This window comes from Epinephelus fuscoguttatus, linkage group LG19 (assembly GCF_011397635.1).
Source record: "Epinephelus fuscoguttatus linkage group LG19, E.fuscoguttatus.final_Chr_v1".
Taxonomy (NCBI): domain Eukaryota; kingdom Metazoa; phylum Chordata; class Actinopteri; order Perciformes; family Serranidae; genus Epinephelus; species Epinephelus fuscoguttatus.
In genome coordinates, this window is record NC_064770.1 from 1352331 (window position 1) to 1377811 (window position 25481).

The window sequence follows — 25481 nt, forward strand, 5'->3', positions numbered from 1 at the left end:
GTCTAAAAACAACAAAATTACAACAATAATAAAAATGGTCTTAAAAGCACAATATTACGCAATATTATTGCTTATCGCAATAATTTCTGACGCAATTAATCGCCCAGCAAAATAATAATAATATCAGTCAGAGGAACCAAACACTACTTTTACTACAATACTTTAACTACATTTTTCTCTCTCAGAACGGGTTCTTATGACGTGTTGTCTGACCACATCAGAAATCAAATGTGTTTATCATTCTGAACAGCTTCAAGGTGGAGTGAATGTAAAAATAATTAGGCAATAAACATCAAAACACAACATCAGATGTCATATTTGGGTTTATATTCAACTAAGGTAGGCATTGTGTGATCCATGTACTGTATTTTTCTTTTACTGTAACTGAAACACAAAGCGGGAGCGGGATGGGACAGGAGTCATTCTTGTGGGATTGGGACGGGACGAGATTTTTTTTTTTCTTTTTCATGGGACTGGGACGGGATGGGATTATTTCTGTGGGGGTGGGATGGGACAGGACTGAAAATCCACTCCCGTGTCACCCTGTAGTCTATATGCCCCGGCTATATTCGAAGCTGAATTTTTTCCCTCAATTAACTCACAGTTATTGAAGTTGATCGACTACCAACTGTATATCTATATGGGCCATTCTACAGAATTGGTGCAAAGTCAGAGTTGGAAACATCTTGAAATAAATGTGTCTTTTCCCCAAAACTTTTCATGTATGTTAGTTGTATAATATCCAAGGTACACATTTCTAGTAGTTGTACAGTTAATTCTCATTTTGTATTTTCATACAGTTTTGGAATATTTTTCCTCTCCCAAAATTTGTCACTACCGAAACACAATGAAATATCACATGAAATAAATGGTTATATTAATCTATAAAAATTTTCTTTATATCTACCTTGTAAATATATTTTTTTGAAATTTTATTTTTCAAAATTCACAGGTAAATTGAAAAGTATATAATTTTAACAAATTTTTTAACCATTATTTATCAGAATCATTGGATTTTGAATCCAATTTTTCTTTGAAAAGGGCATAAAGTTGTTCATAATGATTACAAACTTTAGGATTCATTAGTTTTAATACACATTGAACCAAAGACCATCACAATATCTTAGTTCATAATTCAATATACTTTATTTTTGACAAAACATCACATGTTTCGGTAGTGACGGCACATTTTCGGTAGTGACAATACCGTTTCGGTAGTGACCACAATATATTGTTTGTCACGGCTGAATAAGACTGTCATCATTTTATGTCAATAAAAATAACTAATAACTCATAAATGTTGAACACATGTATATCAGACACACATCTGACATTAAATATCTGAAAATGACATAACAGTGCTTGAATTTCAGATTATACCTTACTGAAGAGGTACTGGATAGTTTCAGTCTTGACGAGACTGCAAGTGAGAAATCATCATCAATCATCATCAATCAGTGATTGTTTCCTTCTTTCCTGCTGATATCCGACTATTGTCATCTCGACTCAGAAATGTTTTGACGATGTCCGTGTTTTTTTGTTTGTGATTTTTCTGATAGGTGAAAGTAAGACATGGGTGGTTTTCAGTCTTGTTGAACACTTTGTGGGAGACACCAACACATTTTCTCATTGTAGAGACAAGTTTGTACTTCCTCAGTAGCCCGGTTGTGAGAGATCTTCTGAATGAATGTTTGTCTTTGTAGCTCGCAGATTTGTATTTTTATTTAATTTGATGCATGAGTGTGTTGTGAAAAAGTAGGGTCTTTGTCACATGTTTAGGAAATCTGTACTTCTGTGCATCCATCTGTGTTTTCGATCTCGGAGATTTAGACAATTCTGACATTATCTTCTTAATCTTTGACATCGCTTTTTATATCTTTCTTTCTTCCTCTGCATTCCTGCTATCTTCTTTTCCAATTTCTTTAATTTTCTGTATCTGTTCATTGATGTTCTTTTGGTCGCTTTTTTCCCCTCACTCTCACTGGAAGTGCTGGGTGGCGTGTCCCTGCAAACAGCTTTTTCTTTCTGCCTTTTCATCATCCTGTGTTTTTTCTATCTTGTCCTCCATTCCTTTCTTTGCTGTCTTTGCTCCCTTGCAGATAATTCCGTGACACTCTTCAACTTTCCCTCTTCCCTTCGTTTGTTATTTCTTTCTCTTTCCTTTTTTAAGTACTCTTCGTACTTCACAGGGTCATCCCTCAACCTTTTTCTGTACTCCCTCAGTCTCTCTGCTCCTGTTTTTGCTCTGCTCCTCTGGTTATTTGGCATACTGTCTCTCTCCCTGTATAAGTTAACCATAGAAATTAACATTACTGACACATTTTAAGAAGTCAGTAATTAGAAAGCAGTGGCAAAAACAAGTGTCAATCTGAGCCTGACCAATGGAACTAATGGAACATGCTGACTTAAAGGTGCAGTCTTCATTTGTAATCCAATACACTTTTTGTCAATTTCAGGAAATATCTCTTCACATTCCATGATGACTGTTCTGTGTGCGCACTCAAAAACATACTGGTGTTCATACGCAGTAGGTAAAGGTAAAGGGGAGTGTCCACCAACAGAGGGAGGAGTTTCCATTTTGTCACTACCGAAACAATCATGTCACTACCGAAACGTCACCACATGTTTCGGTAGTGACTGTTTCGGTAGTGACAATTTTAGATAACTAGCTAGCCTAGCTTAAAGAGGCTGATCAGCACATGGTTAGCTAGCAGTTTTCTGAACTATTGCACACACATAAAAACTATTTTTTCTGCCATAAAACCAAAAAAAGTTTGTTTAAGTGCAGTAAATAGGTGTTCGGTAGTGACGTCTCTTAAAGTTACACACTGATTTCAGACTTTTGAACACCTTTTCTTCAAAATGATGAGACCTAGCTACTCACCATGCAGCCAAAACATGAGAGGGACAAAGGAATAATTCCTGATAAAAAAAATTAGAGGTGTGGCTTAAATCAGTCTTAGCCTATGGACTAAAACCTACAATGTTTCGGTAGTGACAAGAAAATGAGGGACAAGATTTTTTACACACATTTTCATGATTTACAAAAAATATATAAAATCAATCTACTTTTTTACACTTCCATTTCAAATAAATCAAAAAGACCCTTCTAGAAAGAACAAAAGAACATTTTATAAAAATCATTTCACTATCATTTTCATGAATTGAAATTTAGGAGTTGGGGTTGGGGACAGCCACCTCACAATGTAAAGTACCCTATAAATGATGATTTTATATATATTAAGCATACTGATATCTTAAATATCATTTGGTGTTTCAATAGATAACTGCAAGATCTTATTAAACATGTAAAATTTGCATACTTAAATGTTTTTTAAATTTGTTTTTTTGTTTGGGGACAGCAGTTTGCACCAATTCGGTAGAATGGCCCATATATGTACATATACATTTGAAAGAATTCTTGCCCAGACATCTATCTGATCACAATTGTATCTACTTTTAATAAGTAAAAATAAGGCTAATAGATGGAGATTTAATTCCACTCTTCTAAGAAATGACTAATTTCTAACCCAACTGAGAACAAAACTGACTGAATTCATAAATATAAATAAGAATAGTTTTTCAGATATGACAGTAGTTTGGGCCTCCATTAAAGCAACACTTACCTTTCTGGAAATTTTACACTTTTCTTTGTTTAGGTTAAAATGCTATTAATAAGCTGATGGCACACTAAAATGTAAGTGAATTCCACCAGAGCTAAAAACTTATAATTATATCATTCTCATATGGTGTTAAGAAAACTCCGACCAATCATTGCATTCGGACTGAATGCAATTATTGGTCAGAGTTTTCTCCTGTCCTGTCTGTCTTCCCCACATGGAGACCTCCAACTGACATATCCGCTCATGTAACAGGAGGTGGAGTTGCAGGAGGAGGGGGATGGGGATGGGACTTCGGAGGGAGGCGGGAGTCGTGGATGTTCAAATTTTCTCTAAGTGCTGTGTGAAATGCAAGAAAGGTAAGAGATGCTTTCAGAGTTTTATATGAAATAATGCCATAAGGTTCAGTATTCAAAATATTTCTACCCTAGAAGAACAATGTAGTACTTTGGAGAATGATTTTAAAAGAAGATACACCACAACAAAAGAAAATGAGCTCTGAATAAAAGAAGCGGAACTAAATGATTTATTAAGAAGTAGGGCAGAATATAGCAATCACATAACCAAACATATATATATGTAAATACATATATATATACATATATATATATATATATATGTGTATATATATGTATATATATATATATATATATATATATATATATATGTGTATATATATATATATATATATATACACATACACACATATATATGTGTGTACATATATACACACATATATATTATGTAGATGGCCAGCAGACTGAGCTGTCTTTTGGCACTAACTCTCAAGCAGCAGGAAGCTAAAAGGTCCATACCTGCAATTAGATGTGTCAAATGAGGAGTGGTGTCGTCAACAGAGGAAAAAAAGGAGACATTCAAGAATTATTTTAAATAATTATATACATGTGACTCATTTCCCTCTGAAGACGACTTTACCAAATTTTTCAATGCACTGGACCTCCCATGGTCGTCATGGGAGGGCGCCAAAACTCTAGACTCTCCTATGACACTGGATGAGCTACTTAAAGCTTTTAAAGCCACAAACAAGGGCCGTACACCAAGTATAGACGGCATACCTGTGGAACTATATCTAGCCTAAATACAGCCCTGATCACAGTCATACCTAAACCCGGTAAGGACCATTTGGAATGTGCCAATCATCGTCCAATCTCTTTGATAAATGCAGATCTCAAGATATTTTCCAAGGTCTTAGCTAGTAGGATTGAGACAGTGGTTGGGAAAATAATTAGCCCAGACCAAACGGGATTTATCAGGGGTCGCCTTGCTTCTGATAATATTCGCCGCCTCCTACACATACTCAGTGCAACACATAAAATCCCACCTGCCTGTGGCCTGTTATTTTGGGATGCTGAAAAGGTGTTTGATCATCTCAAATGGCCATTTCTTTGGAGAGTTCTAAAAGAATTCAATTTTGGAGATGAATTTATCAATATAATTCAAACACTGTATGTTAATCCTTCAGCTTGGGTATGTGTGGGAGGAGGCTTTTCAGAGCTATTTGACACTCAGCGGGGCACACGGCAGGGAGATCCCTTGTCTCCTCTGATTTTTAATATTGCCATTGAACCGCTTGCATAATTAATTAGAAAATGCCCTCAGATTTCCCCTATTACAGTGGGTGCCACGTCTCACTCAATATCATTATATGCAGACTAGGGCTGACCCAAAAAAATTCGATGCTTCGAAGCTTCGTTCGATGGCACGGGATTCGATTGTGAAAAAAAAAAAAATCGAATATTCGGCCTGTTTTTTTCTTCCAATTTTTGGGGGGACCTTGAACTCAACACTAACCCCATTAGGCCGAGTAAAGAAGTCAAATAGTCTGATTGTTGCATGAATTGTCTAAAAAAGTTTCACAGTAAATCAGAAAACAGGGATATCCTTATTGCCACGGGTTATTTGAAATGGACAAAGGTATTCTTTACTGGTGAGTTAAGGGAGAATAGCTATCATGTAATTAAAAAAGAAAACATCTCCAACAAGGAAATAGAAAGTCTGATGTGCAATGAATGGAGACCTATTATCCTGCTTGAACACAGACGACTAAATTCTTTCAACAATGTGACTCAAAATAATGAAAATGAAAATAGATTTTATTGATGTAAAATAATATGCTGATGGTTACATTTTCCACCGGTCTGCTGCGCTCTGAGTCTGGTATCAGTGACACATGCTGCTCTGAGTCAATGCAATTCATCTGTCATTGTCATGATGAGCACATAGTCACATTCTTCAGAAGCAAGCCTTTAGAAAAATGGTCTGTTGAGGAGGTGCAGGACATGCTTGAGAGTAGGGATGTCCCAATCTGATTTTTTTTGCATCCGATCCGATACCAAGTCCTTTATTTTAAAACCAAGTCCGATACCGAGTCCAATCCGATACTTTGCAAAGCATTAAGAAAGAAAAAAAAAAGAATGCATCCAAGTTGTCCCATAAGGTTTGTTTTTTATTAAAATAGTATCCAAAAAGCTTATCTGTGGTTCAGTGGCACAAAATGTAAACCAAGTCAATATCTTCTTCTTGTCTTCAATAAACAAAATAGGCCTACCGTATATCTTTTTTAGCGGTTTGACACATGAAACAAATATTTTTCTTTTACTCAGTCAAACCCCACACTCATAAACCATAAAACCCATAAAACAGGTCCCTCAACACCAAAATTAAATTGTTTTTATCTGGTTTCTGTAGAACAAAATAATTATACTCAATTTTCAAAAATACAAATACAACAGTAATCAGTTTCAAGAAAGTATATATTTTTTCCACCAAAGAAAACAATGTTCCGCTCTGTTCAGTCAGTTCAATCCAGTTCAAACAAAAAACTCCACTCCGGGATTTCCAAATAACACACAGTTCACAGTTCACAGTTCAATTTAGTTCACTCCACACAGTTCGGTAAACAAAAGAAAACTCTACCCCAGGTTTTCCCGCAACCAAGGAGGTAAAGAAAATCCACTGTTGGCTCTGACGCAGTTCAGTTTCAAAACAATAAATCAACCCGGCCCAAACGTTCCAAATAAGGAATAATGAAATGGAAAGTAACCCCGGCTTTTGCCAACTCACAGGACCACGTGTGAATGCCGTAACACTCCGGCGTTGTTTCGGGAGTGGAGGCTCCGTAGGATCCCTTGATATCCATGGCGGAATCTCTGAGTTGAGGCCGGTGGCCAGATGGATGATATTCCACAGGGAAGCGCACTTATTTCGAGGTTTTTGAGCCATGTAAAATGCCGTGGTAGGCCGAATACGCAGAGGACTTCTGGCTCATTTCTCACTCCCCGGCGACTCTCGCCATACTGCCAGGAGCGGCATAATGTAGGGGCCGGTCTACATGGGCTCAGCTGATCAAGCCATCCCACTGGCCGATAGCACTGGTGGGTGTGTCTGGAGGTACCTCAGTGTCTGGAGGTTAGCAAGCCATCAGCTGACTGTCTTATATATAAATATATTTAGAAAATATACAGGATCGCCACACCTTATACACTGGAAAGCAGAGGCAACAGTGAACAACATAGATGAAAAACCTGGCCATTGTTGTTGTTCTGATTCCTCCGATCTTTTATTACCGATTCTAATTTTGTAAAAATAACGTGATCGGCACCGATCCTCGGATGGGGACATCCCTATTTGAGAGCCGTCAGCAAGAGTTCAGAATTGCAAGTAGAAGACAACACACAATCCCACAGTATTGCATGACACAGCCAGAGTATAATGTGAATACTCAGTCCCTCGTGGAGGCAAGGCCTAGCCCCCAGTGTGCTGAGCCCACCCAGCCTCTTGTCTCACAACCAGTTCCTCTGTCCAGCAAACCTGATGCCACATCGCTGTCCCACTTGATACACATGCTCTCCAAGATACTCCATGATCAGCAGGTTCAGAGCAACAGACCCAGTCCCTCCTTTAACACTCAATTCCAGTACCCCAGGCCCCGTAACATGTCATGTCTGTGACAGCAGAAGTCACAGCACAAAAACACACTGTGTTCGTGACCACCTGTGCTTCTCATGCTTTTCAAGAGGCCACAGTATCAAAGACTGCCCCAGACGCCAGCACACTGTCAGTGCCTCTCCTAGTCCTGTTCATGCCAACACTACTCTGATGGAATACTAGCCTGTCCACATTCAGAGGGGGAGAGTGTGGGCACTGAGTTTGCCCCCAACAGTTCAGATGCAGATGACCTTCAGTCAGTATATACTGTAGTTACTTTTGTGAACAAGAAGGAGATGATAAAGTGATATTGCAAAGAACATAGCATTTAATGGACAGTGACAGTCTTTTTTATACAACAGTTGAGACAGCAGGCAGACAGTTCTGTGGACTTTTAGATAGCGGCTCCATGGTCTGAACTATAAATATGGAGACAGAGCACATCTTCCTTGAGTGCGGTGGGTCAGCCATTTCCAGTAGCAGAGACACAGATACAATAGTTGTGGGCTGTGGAGGTGTTAAAGTGAAAACCAAGTGCATCTATGACTTGAAAATGACTGTATATGGCATTCAGATGATGATTCCTGTACTTGTGATACCTGGCCAAGTTGATGCTTTCATCATAGGCACCAATGTCATAAAACACCTCCTGCACTGCATGAAAAATTACAAGGCTTACTGGAAACTTCTGAAAGAACCTGACACTGGAAATGTGGGAGAAAGTGCCAAGTTTCTGGGGCTGATGGCAAACCTTGAGCGTTGGGGAGGCCACCATATTCCTGACAAGATAGGCACAGTGAAACTAAAGAAGTCTGTAACACTGCAGCCTTGCACAGAGCATATACTATGGGGCAAACTTCCAATGCGGTCTGACCTCTCCACTGGCAGTGCAGTTATCGTGGAGCCTCCAACATCAAGAACCCTCAACCAAAATGTAATAGTTGGCAGAGTTGTGGCACCTCTTTGGGGTGATGGTTGGGTCCCAGTCAAGGTCCTGAACCCCTTGGATGAGCCACTTACCTTGCGGCGTAACTCAAAGTTGGCAGATGTATCCCCCGGTATCGCCCTGGAAGACTTTGACCTGTCAACCTGTGCTGGTAGCATTCCTCAGGAGACCCAACAGGAAGTCTATGGTGACATTAGAGTGAACCATCAGTCTGTGGAGGACATCGGTCCCATGCTCCAGGAGCTTGAACAGGCTGGATCTCAACTCCTGTGAAGTGAGTGAGCCATGGAAAGCTAAGGTCAGGGCCCTGGTAGCCAAATACAATGGATTGTTTTCAAGGAATAAGCTTGACTGTGGAGAAGCAAAGGATTTTGTTCATTGTATCCATCTCAAGGATGAATGGCCCTTCCGTCTCCCATACAGAAGAGTCTCTCCAGCAGACTACCACAAGCTCAAGGTGGTTCTTGACGAGATGGAGGAAAAGGGTATCATCAGGAAGTCCTGCAGTGAGTGGGCATCTCCCCTGGTATTAGTCTGGAAGAAGAACGGAGACCTTCGAGTGTGCACTGATTTTAGGGAGCTAAACAGATGTACCTTCAAGGATGCTTTCCCTCTGCCTCACCAGTCTGATTCCCTGGCTGCTCTTGGAGGTAATGTTTTCTTTAGCTCCATGGATCTGACCTCTGGCTTCTATAATGTCCCACTCCATGAAGATGACAAAAGGTTCACTGTGTGCACGACCCCTGTTGGCCTCTATGAGCATAATAGGCTACCACAAGACCTCTGCAACAGTCCAGGCTCCTTCATGAGGCTCATGACATCCATCTTCGGTGACTAGAACTACACCAGTCTCCTTTGCTACCTTGATGACCTCCTCATTTTTGCACCATCTGAGGAGTTAGCCCTTGAGAGACTTGAGATGGTGTTCAGTCGCCTGCAAAACCATGGCCTCAAACTTGCTCCAATGAAATGTCACCTTTTGAGATGGAAGCTCAAGTTCCTGGGCCATATAATCACTGAGAATGGTGTGTCTACAGATCCAGAGAAGGTTGAGGTCATAACAAACCTTACAGGAAAGGACCTCATGATGGAGGATGGATGTACTCCCTCTCCTCGGAAGCTGAGATCAGTTCTGGGCATGTTCAACTACTGCAACCACTTCATCCACTTCTCTGCCCTAGCAAGACCACTGTATAAGCTAACATCTGAGCCCAAGTCCAAGCCCCGTTCCCAGCACCCAAAATGACATAAGTTGTCTCCTGCTGACTGGACTACAGAATGCCAGGAAGCCTTCCGGTCTCTGAAACAGGCTCTCCTGGACAATGTGGTGTTGGCTCATCCAGATTTCAACAAGCCCTTTATTTTGTCCGTTGATGCTTCGACCTATGGTCTAGGTGCATGTCTGAGCCAAGTAGCAGAGGGTGAACAGAAAGCGAGACCTGTAGCCTTTGCTAGCAAGTCCCTGAACCAAGCCCAGTCCAGATATCCTGTGCACCACCTTGAGTTCCTGGCTTTGAAGTGGGCTGTCTGCCACAAATTCAGTCATTGATTGAAAGGAAAGCCGTTCACAGTGTGGACTGATAATAACCCACTCACTTACATCCTCACCAAGCCTAAGCTGGATGCTAGTGAGCAGCAGTGGGTGTCCAAATTGGCCCCTTTTGACTTTGACATCAAATATGTTCTAGGCGTGCAGAATGTCATCCCTGACCTTCTCAGCAAGAATCCCTTTCATTAAAGGCAGTATCACCAGGCGAATTATCCAAGAGCCCTACCAGTCTCTTGTCAATGAGGCAAAGGAGGTTCAGCCCGATGATGTCCAAGACGCATTTCACTTGACTGTGAACACTCTGGTTCTGTCCTCAGAACCTGGAACACCAAAGGCAAAATATGGTAATGTCACCACCAACACTGTTGCAGCCCTCCTTTCTGCTCATAGTGTAAGGGAGCCCTGTTCAGAAGACCAAGTGGCTACTATAGAGGCAGTTGGCAATATCTACTCCCTGCATTCTCAAAGGACTCTTCCAGCCCTTTCACATGTAGAACTCCAACGGAAACAGGAGGAAGACACCACCATAACCAGAGCCATGTACTACGTTCAGCGAAAGCGGTGCCCATCCAGGTATGAGAGAAGCCATGAGAACACTCAGGTCCTGAGACTTCTGAAGCAATGGGAAAAGCTGAAGTTGACAAATCGTCTTCTGTTCAGGGTAACCAAAGACCTGTCCTCAGGCCATAAGGTCCACCAGCTTGTTGTCCCACCAGGACTGATACCAATAGTGCTCAAGGGCATCCATGATGATGCAGGGCATCAAGGCCAGAGTTGCACATTTCAGTTGACTCGTCAGGGTTTTTACTGGGTTGGCCAAGAGTAGGAAGTCAAGTATGTGGCAAAGTGTAAACAGTGTGTCATGAGCAAATCTCCAGAACCTGAAGCTAGAGCCCCTCTTCATTCCATCCAAACTCATGCTCCACTTGAGTTGGTATGCATAGACTTTTGGAGTGCTGAGAACTCGAACAACAGCTCTGTGGATGTCCTTGTGGTTACAGATCATTTCACACGCCTTGCTCATGCATTCCCCTGTACGAACCAAACAGCGAAACAGGTGGCCAAGCAATTGTGGAATGATTTCTTTTGTGTTTATGGCTTCCCAGAGAGGATCCATTCAAATCGTGGCTCCAACTTTGAGTCTCAGCTCATTCGCGACCTCCTTGACATAGCCCACATTCACAAATCCCATACCACAGCCTATCATCCCGCTGGAAATGGAAGCGTGGAGAACTTCAACCGCACAAGCTTTGCCCCCTCGTGAGAAGAACAAGTGGTCTCAGATAATCAACAACCTGACATTCTCATACAATTGTACAAGCCATGAGACAACAGGTTATGCCCCCTTCTATCTCATGTTTGGAAGGATTCCCCATTTGCCAGTGGATGTCATGTTTGAGCGCTATATCAATGAAAACACTTGTACACTATTCACCAAGGATTTCATATCCACACCAGCTGTGCCCTCAGTCTCTGTCAATGATCTGGTCCATAGTTTCAGCTCTAAAGCTATGAATATTATAGACAATATTGCCCCCATGAAGGTCAAAGTTGTCTCTGGTAAGAAAAAACCACCATGGAGGAACGCCACACAGGTAAAAGCTCAAAAAAGCGAATGCAGAAAAGCAGAACGCAGGTGGCGAAAAACCAAACTCCAGGTTCATTATGACATCTTTAAGGAAAGTCTGCTATCCCCTATATCTACTAAATAAGTGCATTGACGAAATCAATACATGGATGTGCCAGAATTTTCTACAACTAAACACAGAAAAAACTGAGATAGTTGTTTTTGGCCCCCAAGAACAAAGATCAATAGTCAGTGCTCACCTTGACGCCATGACACTAAAACCTACAAATCAAGCCAGAAATCTTGGTGTAGTTCTGGACTCAGACCTAAATTTCAATAGTCACATTAAGACAATTACTATATCAGCCTACTACCACCTTAAAAACATAGCGAGAATAAAAGAATTTCTGTCTAAACAAGATACAGAAAAACTTATTCATGCTTTCATTTTCAGCAGGCTGGACTATTGTAACGGTGTCTTCACAGGCCTGAGTAAAAAATCAATCAGACAACTGCAGCTCATCCAGAACGCTGCTGCCAGAGTCCTCACCAACACCACGAGAGTGGAGCACATCACACCAGTGCTTAAATCACTGCACTGGCTTCCTGTGTGTCAAAGGATAGACTTTAAAACCTTGTTACTTGTCTACAAAGCACTAAATGGTCTGGGGACTAAATACATCTCTGCTATACTTGTACGTTATGAAGCATCCAGACCCCTCAGATCATCTGGAACAGGTTTACTCAGTGTTCCCAGGATCAAAACCAAACAAGGTGAAGCAGCCTTTAGTTTCTATGCTCCCCGCCTGTGGAACAATCTTCCAGAATATCTGAGGTCGGCTGAAACTGTCAACTCATTTAAATCAGGGCTTAAAACATTACTATTTACTGCAGCTTACCAGTGAACTAGATATGTAACTTATTGTTAGGATAATCTGTAGCTATTGTTTTTATATTTGTCTGCTGTTGCTTTTGCTTTATGTTTGCTTTTTAAATGCATTTTCTGCACTGTTTTTCTTGCTTTTAGCTTTTGTTTTTAATGATCTATTGTTCCTTTAATGTTTTATCTTAACGTATTTCCCTTGTAAAGCACATTGAATTGCCTTGTGTATGAATGGTGCTATATGAATAAAATTGCCTTGCCTTGCCTAGAGTCTGCTCTCTGTGATGAGAGAGTGGTCGACTATCATGCCTATGTCACTAAGCTGAAACATGACCTGAGGGAGTCAATGGAAGTTGCCCAAAAACACGCAACCAGAGAGCAATCACGTCAAAAACAGCAGTTTGACAAGAAAGTCAAAGGTTTTCCTGTGTCTGTGGGCGACCGTGTGCTCCTGGCAAATAAGACAGAACGGGGGAAAAAGAAACTGACTGACCGATGGGAATCTGACCCCTATGAGGTCACCTGGAAGGATCCCAAGCTCCCTGTGTACCGCATAAAGAAGGTCGGCAGTGATGAGGAGAAAATGGTTCACCGAAACCTCATCATGCCTGCCAACTTTGTACCTCTGGATGTGGAACAAGAGGATGTGGAGGATGTTGTGTCCTCTGCTGGATCATCTCATGACCAAGCACCTCCAAGTAATATTCTGCAACCAGGAGATGTGGAATCTCGCACAAGGGAATGGATCATGCAAAATGGTGTCATGGCATCCAGGGATGCATTGGAACTAGTTACAAACCAAGATGGAGGAGCTGAAGTGGGGAAGGAGGATGAGAATATTCAGAGGGAGGAGAGTGATAGCAGAGATTCACAGAACTCAAACTCTTATGAGCCCAGCCAAGCTGATGGAGAAATTAATTCTCCTACTCTTAGAGCCATAGCACAGAAAACTGTTGATCCTAAAACCTGCCCAAATCCTGTAGGCTCTGCGGCCCAAGTTGAACCAAGTGGTTCGTCACACAGAGCTGGTTGCATGATAAAGGCAGTTGATAGATTCGTGTGCAGCCTCAACAGTCCTTCCAAACAAATATGAACCCCAGGTCACAGTAGTGTAACAAAGGTTTTGAATTCTGAGTGTTTGAACATATGTTATCACTGTGTGTTTTAATAATTTCAAAGGTGCATTTGAGAATGTAGAAATGAGTTACCTGGCCAGTTTCTCTTACTCCTCTATTTGTTTAAGAATATCTTGACAAGTGAAACATCTGTATGAGTGAGTTATTCACACCTTTTTACTATTTCTGAGTCTCCTTGAGGTTTCATGTAAAAACAAGGAAAAACAAAACAAAAAAAAACATAGTTTTATGCATTTGTTTAATAAGAATTTCAAGCAAAGTACCAATTTTTTTTTTTTAAAAAAGATTTTTTTTTATGTGAAGCTTGAATTTAGTGGGGGTGAGATGTAACATAATCTTCTTGCATGTTACATTAAATACATCAGTTGAGCTTTAAATGGTCACTATGTCTAATAGCAAAATCTTGTAATATAGAATATAATTTTGAGTGTAATTTTACCTTTATTGAATAGTTGTAAGGTGTACATATTTGTGTTATTTTCATATTTTTATGCTGTTATCTTATATTTCAAATTTAATACTTGGCTACGCAGTATCCAAGGTAACGATGCAGCTATAAAGCCGGGGGAACAAGACAGACCGGGCTTGTATCCCCCAGGTGAGTGTGTGACTGTTAAATGGAAACCTGTAAATATTAATGTATAGCTGATCTGAGAGAGACTTTATTACTAATTATAACTATATTGACATTCAGAGTGATTATCTATGTGTACTGGTTCATCTGTATCAATAGTGTCTTTTATGTAATCTGTAATAGTAAGTCTTTGATCCTGGTCAAGGTTAGACCGTTGACCATGTAATTTGTTATTTAACGGTTATTAAGCTTTGTCATGTTGACATCATTTTTTAGTATTGTAAGTTTCCTTTGATTATGATTTTATTTATATTAAATAGTTTTACTGAGCTTTTCGGGGCTTGTATCCCCCAGATCCCGAAGTGCTTGTAAGCAATAAACAGTCATCACTGAATCGACATCGGAGTGTCTGTGTGTCTTCGTTGGAGTCAACTGACGTTACTAACTGTCAGCCGTTAGTCCACCATCATCATCACAACACAATGCAGAGACTGTAGGCTGTCACTATTATCAGCAATATAAACGAAACTTAACGGGGGCATTATAAATTGTGAGGTTAATACAGTCCCCCGTTACACCAGCGTCAGTCCCAGCTCATATATCAGTCATCAAAAAGAACATTTTATCCTGAATTAACTTTATTAGTTCGATGATCCCACTTGCTCCCCCAGCAGGATACTGGAAAAAGCTAGACTCTCTATTGCCTTTCACAGTGTCACCTGCTGCTGCTGCTCCTGTTCCTCAATCTCCTGGAAACAGCCCCTCCCCCACTACTGCAGCTACAGCTACAACATCTACCTCCGGAGACTGCGTACAGGGGAAACTGTGGTCCCTATGGATTGTGTCCAAGGCTCCTGAAAAACTGTGCAGCCCAGCTAGTGGAGCCCCTTCAGTGGCTCTTTAACAGGAGTCTTCAAACAGGCAAAGTCCTGGTGCAGTGGAAAACATCTTGTCTTGTACCTGTGCCCAAAGCGGGGAGCCCGGCCGAGTGAATTGACTACCGACCAGTGGCCTTAACATTACACATTATGACCCTGGAGCACCTGGTCCTCCATTTCCTGAAGTCAGAGGTCACTGATGCTGTGGATCCCTTCAGTTTGCCTATCAGGCGCACATGGGAGTGGAAGATGCGGTTCTTTACATACTGCATTGAAAATTAAAAAAAAAAATGCATCAGGCCTACACCTATTGGAGGAGACAGGATGTTGTGTGAGGATCCTTTTCCTTGACTTTTCAAGTGCCATTAATACTATCCAGCTCCCCATAATGAGAGACCGGCTGGAGGGGATGGGAGTACATCACTTCCTGACCTCCTGGATAACAGAGTACCTGACAAAGCTGCCTCAGTGTGTCAGGCTTGGAAGCTGTCTCTGGGATGGTGAGGAGCAGCACTGGTGCTCCACAGGGAACTGTTTTAGCACCATTCCTGTTCACACTCTACACAGCGGACTTTAAATAGAATTCAGAGTCGTGCCACATACAAAAATATGATGATAGAGCTATTGTGGCTTGTATCAGGAGTGATAAGGTATGGGAGTACAGAGACCTCGTGGATGCCTTCAGGGGCTGGTGCAGTATGTGCTGTCTCCACCTGAACACAGCCAAAACCAAGGAGATGGTGGTGGATGTCAGAAGAAAGAGGTTACACCATCAACCAGTCTCCATACAGGGGGAGGACATTGAGATGGTGCACACCTACAAATATCTGGGGGTCCTCTTGGATGATAAGCTGGACTGGTCCTCTAATACTGACTCCAAATTGCTCCTGATGATGCTTCCACTGGTGTGTGAGTGCGTAAAAAAACTGAGTAGCAGGTGGCACCTTGTATGGTAGCCTCGGCCACCAGTGTATGAATGTGAATGTGTGTGAATGGGTGGATGTGACTCATAGTGTAAAAAGCGCTATGAGTGGTCAGATGACTAGAAAGGCGCCATACAGATGCAGGTCCATTTACCATCCATTTACTCTACAGGAAGGGGCAGAGCCGCCTGTTCTTCCTGCGGACACTGAGGTCTTTGATGTGTGAGGATGTTGACCATATTCTATCACACAGTGGTGGCCAGTGCACTTCTATGCTGCAGTGTATTGGGGAAGCAGCTTGACACAAAAAACAAAAACATCAAGTGTTTGGACAAGCTGGTTAAAAAAGCTTGCTCAGTGCTCGGCAGGAGACTGGACCCACTAAGAACTGTGGTGGAGAGGGGCACATTGAACAAACTGAAAGGTATAATGGACAATACCCAAGCCTCCTGGAGCAACAGAGGAGCAGCTGCAGCAGTCGGCTCATCTCACTGCGTTGCAGAACAGAGCATTTCAGGAGATCCTTTGTCCCCATGGCAATAAGACTGTGTTGGGATTCACAGGACCACAGATGATTTGTCATTTGTTAAAATCTAAATTGGACATGTGAAGGCTTTTCTTCTCTGCATGCTCTTTGTTCTTCAAACAAAGACAGCTATTTGACACTCATCTCCACAGGGGGTCAGCTCATACCTCCCAGTGAGACCAGTCGCCAAACTTGATTGGACAGTGCTGTTAGAGTGGCATGCCACTACATGATCTCACTGTAATAAACAAGGTAAGTCCTGTATTCTCTCAGAGTCTTCCTCTTCTCTGCTGGGCCTGGAACAGCCCAGATGCTCTCTTACTCTGGGGCTGCCGAGCAGCTCACACTTCTTTGCCCCGAGCTGTGGACCAGCCGAGACGTGCCCAGACAGGCCTCCTCTTACCCTGGGCTACCAACAAGCTCAGACCATTGCTCACAGACTCTTTAAACCTGAACCATAGAAGGTAGAGGTGCAAACACAATGTTTGCAACTAACTTTCGAGCAACAAGGAGAACCAAGTTGAGTTAGCACACAGCGTCTAACTCTGCAAAGACCCTGAGCGACCAGCTTCCTCGGAGTTTCACCTTTGGAACAAAGGACACAACAAAGACTGCAACTGGAACCACAGCTCTTTCCCACCTTTCTCTGCGAGCTAACAAAGCAGCACACCATAATGTAACTCTTTCTTCCATCCATTCAAGGATCGGTAAAGTAACAACTGGGCATAGCTTTAGCACAGCTGTCCAGGCTAAGCAAGACTGTTTAACTTGTTGTATGTGATTTAATGCTGTTTTCTGAGTAATTGTTGTGATTGTTTGCAGTCAGGTCATTGGTTAGTTGGCTTCGCCAAAGCTAAGTGTTTAGTTTGCTAATGCTGTTCACAGACAGATTCTTGCACACACCTAAACAATCTCTGCACTAATCCAGACCGTTTGCAACACAAATCACATTCTCATATACTCATTAACAAATAGGCTTTCAACACCCAAAGCAGTGGCGGTTCTAGGCCAGTTTCAATGGGGGGGCCAAGCTAGGGCCAGTCCTTTTGATACAGGGGCACATACAAGTACGGTCAAATATCTAAGTCTGAACAATAAGATATATATATGTGTAAGGGGGTCCGGGGGCATGCTCCCCCGGGAGAAAATTTTGTATTTGATTTAAAGGCATCAATCTGGTGAATTCTGAGAGCAAAGTTATGATGGCAGAATATGCCTAGATTTCAACATCTTTGTGCTTTTTATGTGTGAAAAATGTTCCATTTTTACTGATAAAAACACTAGTTGTATGTTATGGTTAAGGCTTACACTTAAAATACGGCTAAGTATTAGTGGTTAAACATTTCAGTAATCAAAAGAAAAATGACTGACGTACTGATCTGCCTCTGGAGGGCTATTTTAATATTTAAAATCATGTGCAGACAAAATATTCTTTTAAAATTCTCACACTCACAAGTACAGTTCCAGATACGCACAACAATACAAAATACAAAAGCGAAAGGAAAACAAAAGGTGAGATTCAAATAAATTACACACAAACAGGCACAAATTACTGCTTTCCTCCCTCCCTCTCGATTTGCAAGTACAGCACCCTGAATCAGAGCATTTCAAAAGCCCTCAGGTAGTTGAATGCCTCTGGAACAGGCCCATTTATAGCAACCCACTGGATCCGTGGCGTGCGCGATCCGGCCGAGGCGCGGGTGCTGGAGCTAATAGCAGCCATTCAAGAAGCTGCTCCACCAGCCGCGGCCTAGAAGCGGCTCGGCGCTCCGCTCCGCTAAAATTACGCGCCGGGTCTATTTCTGACGGCGCGTCAATTTGCACAGACCAAATGAGTCAAACAGGAAGTCAGGCGCAGGATAGACGAGAGTATCCAGTCGATTTTCAAAATAAAAGACCCATGAAAACTCCGGATCGTATTTCACACCACTACACAAACATGATGTGACAGGCATGAGTCAAATGAAAAGGAAAAAGTTTTCAGAGCTTACCTCAGTGGTGCTGTATGTTGCCGTGCAGGCTCAGAGTTGTCTTAAATCAGCCACACAATTCTCTACTGATGTGTTCTGGGTGTTTTCAAGAATGCTCACGAAGTGGATGTCAGTATTCCTCAATGTTCCGCTTAGAAATGTGGTCCGCTCTATCAACTCAGGCTCACATTAGCGCTAGGAGAGCGACGTCTGTGGTGAGGCCGGGGAGGGTGAGGGGGAGGGGAGGGAGGGGGGAGCCGAAGAATTCCCAGCAGGAGCTCCAGCCGGTGCGCTACAGAGTGACGTTCATTTACCGGAGGCATTTTATATCTGGCCAGTTTTTGGAGACTGTGGCAGGGCAAATTAGTCAATGTATGGGAAACACTAAACACTAGAAAACTCAGGCCCTTTTCCTTCTCGTGTGGTGTATTCTGCATGATTCACTGGGTGCGCCTCTTTAAGTGGTCCGACCGGCAACCTGTTGAGACGATTTAGTTCCGCGTTCCCCCTCCGACTCCTCGGCGGGGGGGCCACAGGGGGGGCCGGACTCGGAGTTACGGGGGCTCTGGCCCCTGCTGGCCCCCGCCTAAAACCGCCATTGACCCAAAGAGGCATCTCAAAGTTCTGTAGTCAGCCGTTTGTACACCCATCTCTCTCTCTCTCTCTCTCTCTCTCTCTCTCTCTCTCTCAATTCAATTCAATTCAGTTCAATTCAATATACTGTTGGTAATACTGTAACTATGATTGACTCAATCACAATCACAGTCACAATCAATCAATCTCAGTCAGTAAGTACTTAATTACAATGAATCAATCAATTAATCAGTTTGTGTCAACTAAAAAAAATGTCCTTAAAACTGTAGTAAAGAAAAAGAACAAAAAGAAGAAGAAAGCAACAAACAATAAATATGTGTGTCAGCTGATATGTGTGTCACTCCCTGTCTCTCAGGCTATGGCAGGCAGAAACATAGACTGCTGCTAATTTACTACTCTTTAATTTTTCCCCTATAGGATAGGCAGTTTTTCCCCATCTCTCTCTCTCTCCTTCTACTTTATGATTAAATATGATTTTAGAATCATGCCTGCTGTCTGTTTAATGTTGCAAATAGTTAACCTCTGTTGCGTCAAGAACTCCGAAATCCTTCAGGCTTTACTGTTAACTTTGGTTATGGTTATTATTTAATTATTAATCAAAATTCCAAATTTCTTTAGCTAGCAGGCAAAAAAAGAAAAAAGTGCTGCACTGAGTCAAAACCGTCAAAAAAACACTCAGGTACTCTTCAAAGACAGGGAATGAAATAGATGCAATAAAAACAGGACTGTCCTGATTGTAAACTGAAAGTTTCAAAAAGTGTTCAAAAATGCTAGCTAGCATTTTCCCTTTCTGGGAATGGTGCCCCCGAGGTGATTTAACGTTAATTAAGTCAAATAATTTAACATAATTATTAATTATTATTAATAATTATTAATTATTTCCGATTTTTTTTTTTTTTTTAGAGATATTTTTTGAGGTATTTTCAGCCTTTAATGGATAGGACAGACAAGTGTTAAGGGGGAGAGAGATGGGGAGTGACATGCAGCAAAGGGCCACAGGCTGGAGTTGAACAGGGGCTGCTGCGGCAACAGCCTTGTATATGGGGCGCCTGCTCTACCACTAAGCCAACGACGCCCCGCCAATTTACAACATTAATGGCGTGCCCTTGATGAGGCCAAATATTGTTGTTCCCAACATAATTGGTGCCTCTGTGTGACGCATAGAAATGTTGATCCCTACATAATTGGTGCCTCCATGTGACGCCCTAATTTATGTTTCCTACAACTCTTTAACACTTCCTGAATCCAGTCACACACACACTTACAAACATCACATTAGCCACAACTGGCTGGACTGTGTAATGGACAATTTTATCTTAACTTAATGTTTCTAACTATTAGAGGCAAAATTCATGACCTCCTGTCCTCAGATAGTACCTATCTAACCTCAAACACAGCTGTAAAATCTAATATATATTTAGACTGCTTCTCCCCAATTTCTCTTCAAGAATTGACTGCAGTGATTTCTTCATCCAAATCATCAACGTGTCTCTTAGACCCCATCCCAACTAGGCTACTTAAGGAGGTCTTTCCTTTAGTTAACACTCATATATTAGATATGATCAATATATCCTTATTAACAGGCTATGTACCACAGTCTTTTAAGATAGCTGTAATTAAACCTCTACTAAAAAAGCCCACCCTGGATCCAGAGGTGTTAGCCAATTATAGACCAATATCTAATCTTCCCTTTATGTCAAAGATCCTTGAGAAAGTAGTCGCAGACCAGCTGTGTGATTTTCTCCAGGATAATAATTTATTTGAGGAATTTCAGTCAGGATTTAGAGTGCATCATAGCACTGAGACAGCACTAGTTAAAATTACAAATGACCTTCTGATTGCTTCAGACAAAGGACTCGTCTCTGTACTTGTTTTATTAGATCTTAGTGCGGCGTTTGACACAATTGACCATCAAATTCTACTGCAGAGACTGGATCACTTAATTGGCTTAAAAGGTTCTGTACTGAGCTGGTTTAAATCTTATTTATCTGATCGTTTTCAATTTGTTGATGTTCGCAATGAACCATCCTTACGTACTAAAGTTTGTTTTGGAGTTCCGCAAGGTTCTGTGCTCGGACCAATCCTGTTTACTCTATATATGCTTCCTTTAGGTAACATCATTAGAAATCACTCTATAAATTTCCATTGTTATGCGGATGATACTCAGTTGTATTTATCAATGAAGCCAGAAGAAAGCAATCAATTAACTAAACTCCATAATTGCCTTAAAGACATAAAAACTTGGATGAGCACCAATTTCCTGATATTAAATTCAGACAAAACTGAAGTTATTGTTCTTGGCCCCAAACAACTCAGAGACTCTTTATTTGATGACATAGTTTCTCTAGATGGCATTGCTCTGGCCTCTACCACTACCGTAAGAAACCTCGGAGTAATATTTGATCAAGATTTGTCTTTTAATTCTCATTTAAAGCAAACCTCACGGACTGCATTTTTTCATCTGCGTAATATTGCGAAAATTAGGCCTATCCTGACCCGAAAAGATGCAGAAAAATTGGTCCACGCTTTTGTTACCTCAAGGCTGGATTACTGTAACTCTCTATTATCAGGTAGCTCTAGTAAGTCCTTAAAAACTCTCCAGCTAATTCAGAATGCAGCAGCACGTGTACTAACAGGAACTAAGAAACGCGATCATATCTCTCCTGTTTTAGCTTCTCTGCACTGGCTCCCTGTAAAATCCAGAATTGAATTTAAAATCCTATTGTTAACTTATAAAGCTCTAAATGGTCAAGCTCCGTCATATCTTAGAGAGCTCATAGTGCCATATTATCCCACCAGAACACTGTGCTCTGAGAACGCAGGGTTACTCGTGGTCCCTAAAGTCTCCAAAAGTAGATCAGGAGCCAGAGCCTTTAGCTATCAGGCTCCTCTCCTGTGGAATCATCTTCCTGTTGCGGTCCAGGAGGCAGACACCGTCTCCACATTTAAGACTAGACTTAAGACTTTCCTCTTTGATAAAGCTTATAGTTAGGGCTGGCTCAGGCTTGCCCTGTACCAGCCCCTAGTTAGGCTGACTTAGGCCTAGTCTGCTGGGGGACCCCCCCATAATACACCGGGCACCTTCTCTCCTTCTCTCTCTCTCATGTCCTATTACTGCGTCTTGCTAACTCGGCCATAATGCATGTCACTAACTGGGCTTCTTCTCTGGAGCCTTTGTGCTCCACTGTCACTCAGATTAACTCGTATTGCAGCGGTGCCTGGACAGCGTGACGTGTGTGGTTGTGCTGCTGCCGTGGTCCCGCCAGATGCCTCCTGCTGCTGCTGCCATCATTAGTCATTAGTCATACTTCTTCTGTTATTATACACATATGATTATTGTCACACATGTATACTGCCAGGTATTAATACATACTTTCAACATATTGTACCACAGTAGCCAGAACTATAACTATAATATTATTACTTTCATTAATGTTGTTGTAAGCTACTGTCATTACCTGCATCTCTCTCTCTCTCTCTCTCTCTGTCTCATTGTGTCATATGGATTACTGTTAATTTATTATGCTGATCTGTTCTGTACGACATCTATTGCACGTCTGTCCGTCCTGGAAGAGGGATCCCTCCTCAGTTGCTCTTCCTGAGGTTTCTACCGTTTTTTTTTCCCTGTTAAAGGGGTTTTTTTGGGGAGTTTGTCCTTATCCGCTGTGAGGGTCTTAAGGACAGAGGGATGTCGTATGCTGTAAAGCCCTGTGAGGCAAATTGTGATTTGTGATATTGGGCTTTATAAATAAAATTGATTGATTGATTGATTGATTGATTGATTATGAGCTGCTGGACAGCTGTATTTCCCTTCAGAGATTAATAAACTTCTGTCTATTGTATTCTATTCTAGCATCATGATAATATCTTATCGCGGATCCTCTGGTGATTCCCAGCACTAATGACTGGCACACTGGGAACCAGCGGGTGGGTCTTTCAGCTCTGCTGTATTAATTTGTGCACATCATAGTAACTGACTTTTAAGCCATTCGGTTTGTTCTATATTTGTTTATTGTGTTTCATATCATAGGCCCACAAATATTTATCCATATTTCATAATTATCAGACTTTGATCCTCCATCTGACCCCCCCCCCCCCCCCCCCATGTCCACAACTATCCATTTATTTTAAACAGACTAGGCTATTTAATTGTTCTTTATCATCATGCTTTTATTATTTAAGCAGGGGATTTTAATACAAAGTGGTAACCAATGTATGTGAATGCTGCCCCCCCCCCTCCCCCCACTGTGAAACAACATGACCCTCATCTATTTAAAATGCTTGTTCTTCTGAGGTCATTTTGGTGTAACTAATGCAAAAGTAGGGTAATAAGTAACTAATTACTCTACACAGAGAGTAATACTGTAAAGTAACTTACTTTAAAATGAAGGTAACTAGTAATATGCAATATATTACATTTTGAGAGAAACTTGCCCAACACTGGTCAATATAGGGTCAAACTTCACCCTCTTGCCTTGGTACAAGAATGACAACCAAGACACCTTTAGAACGGAAAGTTATCCTGCATTCCATTAGTAGAGTTCTCTTTTCATTAGCAGTGTAATTAAGAGAGACATCACAGGATAAAGTTCAGGGTCTGTGATAACTTCTAATCACATTTTAAGCAATACTGAACTTTGGTAGAACATTGAACTGTGTCACAAATTAGTCATGCTATATGCCCATCCATTGCTCCTGTGTTCCTGCAAACAGATTATAGTTCATCATGTTTTTTCTCTCTCTCCATTCCCTCCCATTGCACATTAGCAAACCCGATTCTGCTGACATGTAACAATCCCAATTCTGCTGACATGTAAAATAATGAGTTCTGTTGCATATGTTTGACCACTTATTAGCAGTTATTAGTAAAGGTACTATTTTCTTTATTTCTTCTGCAACATGGTGGAGTGGCTACCGGCAGTCTAAGCTAACAGCGGAGTAGTTGCAGAGATTGATGAAGTAGAAATAGTACCTTTACTAGTAATTGTAAATAAGTCATCAAACAATAGCAAACTCAGTCTGGGTAATAAGAGTGACCTCATCACTTGCTTGGAAGAAGTTTAAGCAGCCATTTCAGAGTCTTCTGTCACCACCAGTGTTTTTCTGGATAGAGCAGCCATCATCCAGATGGTTAAACCTGCTGCTTCAAAAACCTCTGCCTTCGTGTGACAGATCTTCATATCACATGTAGCATGACAGTGAGAATAGGTTCTTCGCCTTGACCTTGTGTGGACTGAGACATTCTCTAAAAAGGCACAATGAAAGCAAAATGTGATAAATGGGTCCACAGACACGAGGTGGCTAAAGCAGATAATGCAGCAACACAACTGGCAGATCCTTTTTCATTGATGAAAAAAAGATAGAACTGTTCCTGTCTGAGGCCCCGCTCAACTCATTTGAAAGGGGTGAAAAGCAACCTGTCAAGCCACCACTAGTGTTTCTCACAGAATTAGAATCTATGTGTGGCGGGAGCTGTTGACTCCCTCTCTAAATTCAGAGGTTTTTGCGGGTCCATGAATGCATTGCAGGCAGAACTCTTAGAGTTATTTTATTCTCCTCAGCAATTTGTCGAGTTTTGAGTCATGGGGCGGAGAATTGATAAGCTGATCAGATCAAATTGATGGATTAGAGGAGCAGCTACTGCAGAGGCGAGTGAATGCAAACTTTCAGACCCAGCGCAATGAACAATTTAGTCTTACTCTCACTGAATCTGGCATTCTGCTGCCATCTGTGACCAGAGTATGCTCTACGCTACAAGAGTGTGGTGCTCTGAATAACCAAAGGCAAGGCAAGGCAAGGCAAGTTTATTTGTAGAGCACAATTTATACACAAAGTAATTCAAAGTGCTTTACAGAACAAGAAAATGCATTAAAATCACAATACAAAATAAAAACAGAAATAATCATTATAAGCAAGCGGCTGAAATGAGTTTCCTCCGCAGGGTGGCTGGGCTCAGCCTTAGGGATAGGGTGAGGAGCTCAGACATCTGGGAGGGACTCGGAGTAGAGCCGCTGCTCCTCCACATCGAGAGGAGCCAGTTGAGGTGGTTCGGGCATCTGGTAAGGATGCCTTCTGGACGCCTCCCTTGGGAGGTGTTTCGGGCATGTCCAACCGGGAGGCGACCTCGGGGCCGCCCCAGAACACGCTGGAGGGATTACATCACCCGGGTGGCCTGGGAACGCCTCGGGGTTCCTGCGGAAGAGCTGACGGAAGTGGCTGGGGAGAGGACTGTCTGGGCTTCTTTGCTGAGGCTGCTGCCCCCGCGACCCGGACCCGGATAAGCGGAGGACGACGAGTACGAGTATAATCATTATAAAATGAACTTTAAAAGAGAAGAGTGCAGATAAGATCCTTTCAGTCATATGCA

General features: G+C 41.8%; 2 protein-coding genes across 3 annotated transcripts in view; one reads left to right on the forward strand and one right to left on the reverse strand.

Moving 5' to 3' along the window:
- Window positions 1–25481, forward strand: part of LOC125878859 (uncharacterized) — a 265428-nt gene that overhangs the window by 171965 nt on the left and 67982 nt on the right. The gene's annotated exons all lie outside the window — the stretch shown is intronic.
- Window positions 1–25481, reverse strand: part of abat (4-aminobutyrate aminotransferase) — a 147111-nt gene that overhangs the window by 87941 nt on the left and 33689 nt on the right. The window contains exon 1 of one of the 2 annotated variants that reach the window (XM_049560246.1): window positions 18542–18661. The exons of the other annotated variant lie outside the window; for it this stretch is intronic. The gene's annotated coding sequence lies outside the window, so the exon portion shown is untranslated. Of the gene's footprint in view, window positions 1–18541; window positions 18662–25481 lie in introns of those variants that run through there. 2 annotated transcript variants of the gene reach the window in all.